Source organism: Pseudophryne corroboree, chromosome 8, assembly GCF_028390025.1.
Source record: "Pseudophryne corroboree isolate aPseCor3 chromosome 8, aPseCor3.hap2, whole genome shotgun sequence".
NCBI lineage: Eukaryota > Metazoa > Chordata > Amphibia > Anura > Myobatrachidae > Pseudophryne > Pseudophryne corroboree.
Window position 1 is genome coordinate 113,001,014 of NC_086451.1, and position 8,194 is coordinate 113,009,207.

Consider the following 8,194-nt stretch of genomic DNA (forward strand, 5'->3'; position numbering starts at 1 on the left):
TATATATATATATATATATAAAAAAGTAAAACAGAAAGAAAACCGCGCAGTGAGAAATAAAGTCTTTAACTTTCAATATAAGTTCGAAATGTATGTTGCCGCAATCCTCCTCAGGAGCTACCGTACTCCTCAAATCATGTAAAAAAGAAAAAGAATGGAGGGCGCAATCGTGAGTAATAATTCACAGCTACTTTACTGACAATTCTCAACTCACATACATTTTAATATAGGGTAACCGATGCAATGAAGAAAACCAGTGTAGCATCCGGACTACTAGCACTGGTAAACGTCGCCGCTCCTCGGGTTCCACAGTCACTGTAACATCCAGCTCCACGTACTCCACAACGCTGACCTCACACTCCGGTACTCCGGTTGATGGGTATCGCGTATTACGTCCTGCTGGCCACGGCCAACGCGTTTCGTCACGGGACTTCGTCAGGGGGTGTGGTTGGCATTACCATCTCAGCTTATTTATACCAAAGCCGCAATATTGCACAGGACTCAATAATCAATTTAACACTAATTTGCTGCTCTAGATGTCGTTATCTCAGTGCGTTTTTAAATTAACAAATCTTGTATGTATTTTATAGTATGTATTAATATTTGATGATGTGTTATGTGTAATAACTTTATTAGAGTGATGTGGGTTTAAAATTATTAGTGTTAAATTGATTATTGAGTCCTGTGCAATATTGCGGCTTTGGTATAAATAAGCAGAGATGGTAATGCCAACCACACCCCCTGACGAAGTCCCGTGACGAAACGCGTTGGCCGTGGCCAGCAGGACGTAATACGCGATTCCCATCAACCGGAGTACCGGAGTGTGAGGTCAGCGTTGTGGAGTCCGTGGAGCTGGATGTTACAGTGACTGTGGAACCCGAGGAGCGGCGACGTTTACCAGTGCTAGTAGTCCGGATGCTACACTGGTTTTCTTCATTGCACCGGTTACCCTATATTGAAATGTATGTGATTTGAGAATTGTCAGTAAAGTAGCTGTGAATTATTACTCACGATTGCGCCCTCCATTCTTTTTCTTTTTTATATATATATATATATATATATATATATATACACACACTGCTCAAAAAAATAAAGGGAACACTTAAACAACACATCCTAGATCTGAATGAATGAAATATTCTTATTAAATACTTTGTTCTTTACATAGTTGAATGTGCTGACAACAAAATCACACAAAAATTATCAATGGAAATAAAATTTATTAACCCATGGAGGTCTGGATTTGGAGTCACACTCAAAATTAAAATGGAAAAACACACTACAGGCTGATCCAACTTTGATGTAATGTCCTTAAAACAAGTCAAAATGAGGCTCAGTAGTGTGTGTGGCCTCCACGTGCCTGTATGACTTCCCTACAACGCCTGGGCATGCTCCTGATGAGGTGGCGGATGGTCTCCTGAGGGATCTCCTCCCAAACCTGGACTAAAGCATCCGCCAACTCCTGGACACTCTGTGGTGCAATGTGGCGTTGGTGGGTGGAGCGAGACATGATGTCCAAGATGTGCTCAATTGGATTCAGGTCTGGGGAACGGGCGGGCCAGTCCATAGCATCAATGCCTTCATCTTGCAGGAACTGCTGACACACTCCAGCCACATGAGGTCTAGCATTGTCTTGCATTAGGAGGAACCCAGGGCCAACCGCACCAGCATATGATCTCACAAGGGGTCTGAGGATCTCATCTCGGTACCTAATGGCAGTCAGGCTACCTCTGGCGAGCACATGGAGGGCTGTACGGCCCCCCAAAGAAATGCCACCCCACACCATTACTGAACCACTGCCAAACCGGTCATGCTGGAGGATGTTGCAGGCAGCAGAACGTTCTGCTTGGCGTATCCAGACTCTGTCACGTCTGTCGCATTTGCCAATCTTGGTGTTCTCTGGCAAATGCCAAACGTCCTGCACGGTGTTGGGCTGTAAGCACAACCCCCACCTGTGGACGTCGGGCCCTCATACCACCCTCATGGAGTCTGTTTCTGATCATTTGAGTAGACATATGCACATTTGTGGCTTGCTGGAGGTCATTTTGCAGGGCTCTGGCAGTGCTCCTCCTGTTCCTCCTTGCACAAAGGCGGAGGTAGCGGTCCTGCTGCTGGGTTGTTGCCCTCCTACGGCCTCCTCCATGTCTCCTGATGTAGTTGCCTGTCTCCTGGTAGCGCCTGTATGCTCTGGACACTATGCTGACAGACACAGCAAACCTTCTTGCCACAGCAAACCTTCTTGAATTGATGTGCTATCCTGGATGAGCTGCACTACCTGAGCCACTTGTGTGGGTTGTAGACTCCGTCTCATGCTACCATTAGAGTGAAAGCACTGCCAGCTTTCAAAAGTGACCAAAACATCAGCCAGAAAGCATAGGAGCTGAGAAGTGGTCTGTGGTCACCACCTGCAGAACAACTCCTTTATTGGGGGTGTCTTGCTAATTGCCTATAATTTCCACCTGTTGTCTATTCCATTTGCACAACAGCATGTGAAATTGATTGTCAATCAGTGTTGCTTCCTAAGTGGACAGTTTGATTTCACAGAAGTGTGATTGACTTAGAGTTACATTGTGTTGTTTAAGTGTTCCCTTTATTTTTTTGAGCAGTGTGTATGTATATATATATATATATATATATATAAAATCTATATCTATCAGGAGCAGTACTTGGTGCGGGCAAGCAAGTTGTTTGCTGTGTCTTGAGGAAGGGAGTACGTCTCCCGAAACGTCGATTAAATCACACTTTTTTCAACTGAAGACAGTCTCCGAGTGCCGCCTTCCATTGTGTATATACTGAGCTATCATTGCCTAAGGAGGGCACCGGAGCAGGTACCCAGCAGGGACGAGGAGTGCCGGATCCTACAGTGCAGTATATATATATATATATATATATATAGTATCAGGAATAGTTCACTTGGCCCTGAGGACGGAGGTTGCTCCGAAACATGTCGGCTTTTTGACAATATAAATCATGTTCATCTAATCAAAGGACGTAAAACTGATGGGTCCCGTATGAACTATTCCTGATACTGCATAGTGGGAATTAAACCCCATATATCGTCTACTGCTGCTTTCCTTTTAAAAATTGCGCGCTGCTCAGGTCACAATCCCATCTTGTATAATGCAGCAAATAGCAAGGGTTTAACCTGCTGTGTACTGTTAACACATTCAGTACCAGGGGCAGGCATTGCACTACACAGATCAAACTTCTACCTCTTGTCTATTTAGGATGAAAAATGCTGAGAAAACCACTAGATTACAAGAGGTACTATTTGCTAGTCAGGGATCAAACTCCTGGGTTTCTATCAAGGACAAAAAGTTTTATACAGTGTCTGGCTTCGCCGCTTTTGCAATATGCAGCATGCTAAATAAATGACCATTGACTACATTTTGGCAAGAAAATGATTTCTTTTTGACAAAGCCAGGTTACACTGTAGTAAACAGCACATAAAAATGCCATAAATAAGGCATACACATGTAACCCAGAAAATGTAAATCATATCAAAATAGAAACTAAATATTTGCCAAAATACCCTAATAATTGACATTTTCTTAATAATATAATTTAATTTTCAATGAAAGTGGTAGTATCAGGATTATGTATAACAGTGTGTATGTATATGTGTATGTGTGTGTGTGTGTGTGTGTGTGTGTGTATATATATATATATATATATATATATATATAAATCTCTATCAGGGTCGGTTCTACACCTTGTGGCGCCCAATGCCAAAGTTTACCCAGCACGGTAAAACAGTTAGTGCGCGCCAATGGCGCGCGTCAAATAAAGGGGAGTGACTTCATAGGAGAGGGGCATGACTACAGTTATGCCCCCAGTAGTTGTGCTAATAGATTTGCCCCAAGTAGTTTATGACCCCAGTTGATTTGCCCCCTGTAGCTATGCCCCCAGTAGATTTGCCCCCTGTAGCTATGCCCCCTATAATTATACCTTCAGTAGATTTGCCCCAGTAGTTGTGCCCCTGTCACTGTGCCCCCAGTAGTAGTGCCCCCAGTCGCTGTGCCAGTAGTTGTGCCCCCTGTTGCTGTGACCCTTAGTAGCCGCTTACAAACACACACACAAAAAAAAAACAATACTTACCACTGCCCCACTCCTGCTTCCCGACCACTGCTGCTGCTATCTGGCCGCCCGCGGCTCCTCTCTATGGGAGAGACATCATGACGTCTCTCCCATAGCAGCTCTGCACAGACACTAGAGGTCAATAATGACCTCTAGCGTCTGACAGGTGCGCCGACTGCAGCGGACACCCACACAGCCCACGGCATCTGCCACAGCCATGGAGCGGGGTGCGGGTAGGCGGTGGGCACCTGCGGGGTGACTGTGGCCATGCCCCCAGGCTGCAGCGCCTCGGGCGCAGGCACTGCTTGCCCGCACCAAGTACTGCTCCTGATAGATATAGATTATATATATATATATATATATATATATATATATATACATACATATATACACTGCTCAAAAAATAAAGGGAACACTTAAACAACACAATGTAACTCCAAGTCAATCACACTTCTGTGAAATCAAACTGTCCACTTAGGAAGCAATACTGATTGACAATCAATTTCACATGCTGTTGTGCAAATGGAATAGACAACAGATGGAAATTATAGGCAATTAGCAAGGCACCCCCAATAAAGGAGTTGTTCTGCAGGTGGTGACCACAGTCCACTTCTCAGCTCCTATGCTTTCTGGCTGATGTTTTGGTCACTTTTGAAAGCTGGCAGTGCTTTCACTCTAGTGGTAGCATGAGACGGAGTCTACAACCCACACAAGTTGCTCAGGTAGTTCAGCTCATCCAGGATGGCACATCAATGCGAGCTGTGGCAAGAAGGTTTGCTGTGTCTGTCAGCGTAGTGTCCAGAGCATGAAGGCGCTACCAGGAGACAGGCCAGTACATCAGGAGACGTGGAGGAGGCCGTAGTAGAGCAACAACCCAGCAGCAGGACCGCTACTTCTGCCTTTGTGCAAGGAGGAACAGGAGGAGCACTGCCAGAGCCCTGCAAAATGACCTCCAGCAAGCCACAAATGTGCATGTGTCTACTCAAACGATCAGAAACAGACTCCATGAGGGTGGTATGAGGGCCCGACATCCACAGGTGGGGGTTGTGCTTACAGCCCAACACCGTGCAGGACGTTTGGCATTTGCCAGAGAACACCAAGATTGGCAAATACGTCACTGGCGCCCTGTGCTCTTCACAGATGAAAGCAGGTTCTCACTGAGCACATGTGACAGACGTGACAGAGTCTGGATACGCCAAGGAGAACGTTCTGCTGCCTGCAACATCCTCCAGCATGACCGGTTTGGCAGTGGGTCAGTAATGGTCTGGGGTGGCATTTCTTTGGGGGGCCGTACAGCCCTCCATGTGCTCGCCAGAGGTAGCCTGACTGCCATTAGGTACCGAGATGAGATCCTCAGACCCCTTGTGAGACCATATGCTGGTGCGGTTGGCCCTGGGTTCCTCCTAATGCAAGACAATGCTAGACCTCATGTGGCTGGAGTGTGTCAGCAGTTCCTGCAAGATGAAGGCATTGATGCTATGGACTGGCCCACCCGTTCCCCAGACCTGAATCCAATTGAGCACATCTGGGACATCATGTCTCGTTCCACCCACCAACGCCACATTGCACCACAGACTGTCCAGGAGTTGGCGGATGCTTTAGTCCAGGTCTGGGAGGAGATCCCTCAGGAGACCAACCGCCACCTCATCAGGAGCATGCCCAGGCATTATAGGGAAGTCATACAGGCACGTGGAGGCCACACACACTACTGAGCCTCATTTTGACTTGTTTTAAGGACATTACATCAAAGTTGGATCAGCCTGTAGTGTGTTTTTCCACTTTAATTTTGAGTGTGACTCCAAATCCAGACCTCCATGGGTTAATAAATTTTATTTCCATTGATAATTTTTGTGTGATCTTGTTGTCAGCACATTCAACTATGTGAAGAACAAAGCATTTAATAAGAATATTTCATTCATTCAGATCTAGGATGTGTTATTTTAGTGTTCCCTTTATTTTTTTGAGCAGTGTATGTATATATATATATATATATATATATATATAAAATCACTGTTTTGCAAGCCTTTAGAATTAAACACTAGTGTTGAGCCAGTACCATATAGGACTCGTAGAGTTTTTCAAAGTTGCATTAGACATTAGTATGTGTAATACTAACCACGGAGTGTGTGTGTGTGTGTGTGTGTGTGTGTGTGTGTGTGTGTGTGTGTGTGTGTGTGTGTGTGTGTGTGTGTGTGTGTGTGTGTGTGTGTGTGTGTGTGTGTGTGTGTGTGTGTGTGTGTGTGTGTATATATATATATATATATATATATAAACAAGAGGGTTCTGCACTCTCATCAAAGTTCCTAATGGCTGGCACTGGGAAGAGGAGCGCGCCACATTCAGCCTAATTGGATGGCCCCCAGCTAACCAATTAGCCACAGTAAATTACCGCAGCTAATTGGATACCCCTCATAGCCTCTATTAGTAGTATCCCAGCAGCTTGTAATGCTGACCACACATGCTGAGATATTGGGCAATTAATTCATTACCGTATCTTCACTAGTTTCCCTCTGTCTGTAAAAAATGTATTTCAGGTGCTAATATGATATATGAAAAACCTTGTTGAATTGTAATAAATAACAACAGCTGCAGCAGCTGAATGTGAGCTTGTGGATGCTCACTAACACATCCAATGAAGAAAATGCAATATACATAAAAATAAGGAACTGCACTCATAAAAACACAGAGGTAATGGCATGGCAGATACAACAATCAAGACGTGTATTAATATAATTATAACATTTAATTACTACTATGAAAATCCTGTCTGTATTACCATTGCTTTTTGGCCTAGCCTCACATCTTCTCACTTCTAACATTAACTACTTTAATGTAGAATTTCTGCACCAATAAAATATTCACCATTATTTCACTTAGTAATAAACTATTGTCATTGTGCTACACATTTATACTCTGTCTCTATTTCATGCAGCCTCCATTCCTACTTACATTTTTCCTCCCACTATTTCCCTCATCCACACCATGCCCATCTTTTCTTCAATTTCCTCCCTAACTCAGTGGTTTACCTAATCCTTTATTGTAGCCAGTTTCCACCTCTATCCTCTCCCCTTAGTCTCCTCCACTTCCTTCTCCCTCTCAATCCCCTCCTCTGTCTCCAATCCACCCCGCTGCTTCCCTCTCCTACCTTTCCTGTTACTCCATTTTCATTCACTTCACTCCCAACATGGTCCTACTACCCCACCACTATTCCCTGCTCCATCCCTCTTCTTCCTGTCACTTCAGCTCACTTTGCATCGCAAAAGAATCCCACCCTTACCACCTCCTGCTGTTTAACTTCCTAGATCAGGAACCCACACCATCACTACACTCGCTTCAAATCTGTCCTCCAAATGAATGTTACCTCAACGATTCAGGCAACTCTGATAATCTCATTCACATCTTTCCCACAAACTCGGTCCCACCCTCCTGTGCCCTATGGAATGCTATATCTGCCTGTAACAAACTGGTCCTCACCTATGACCTTTCCATTAGTGAAATCTGGAATTCCCCCTCTGGCACCACTTATCCTAAAGTGCTCTCCTCTGAGGGACTTATATTCTCTCACACACCCCAGCCTGGGGGTCACCATAGTGGTGGTGTTGGGGTCCTTGTATTGGTACTAGTATGCATTACTGATGGTTGGGATGCTGACCATCAGTATATAGACAGTGGCACCCCAGCCGCCAGTATGCCAGCAGCGGGACGAGCACAGAGAGCCCCCTGGTGGGCTCGCTGCGCTCACCACGCTGCAGGCTAGGTGGCTCGCTGCTCTCGAGGGTTGACACCCACGAGTGGGAATAACCCCTGTGAGCTGGGATTCCAGTTGGTGGCATTGTCTGCAATTGGGATTCCAACGTCAGTATCCTGACCACCGGGATCCCGACTGCCGACTGCAATTTAACTGCATTCCCTTCTATGCTCCGGTTGCTCCTACCAACTCATACTCTCAGAACTGTCCCTTTCTGTAGTACTTTTTGAGAGAAAAGGGTGTTGGGGACCGCACAAGTACCGTAATTAAACAGATAATGACCTCTGAAAAACTGAATTATTCCTGAATTACTTCACAGTGCAGCAAACATAATGTAATTGGAAAAATAATGGTCCCTGTACATCTTCT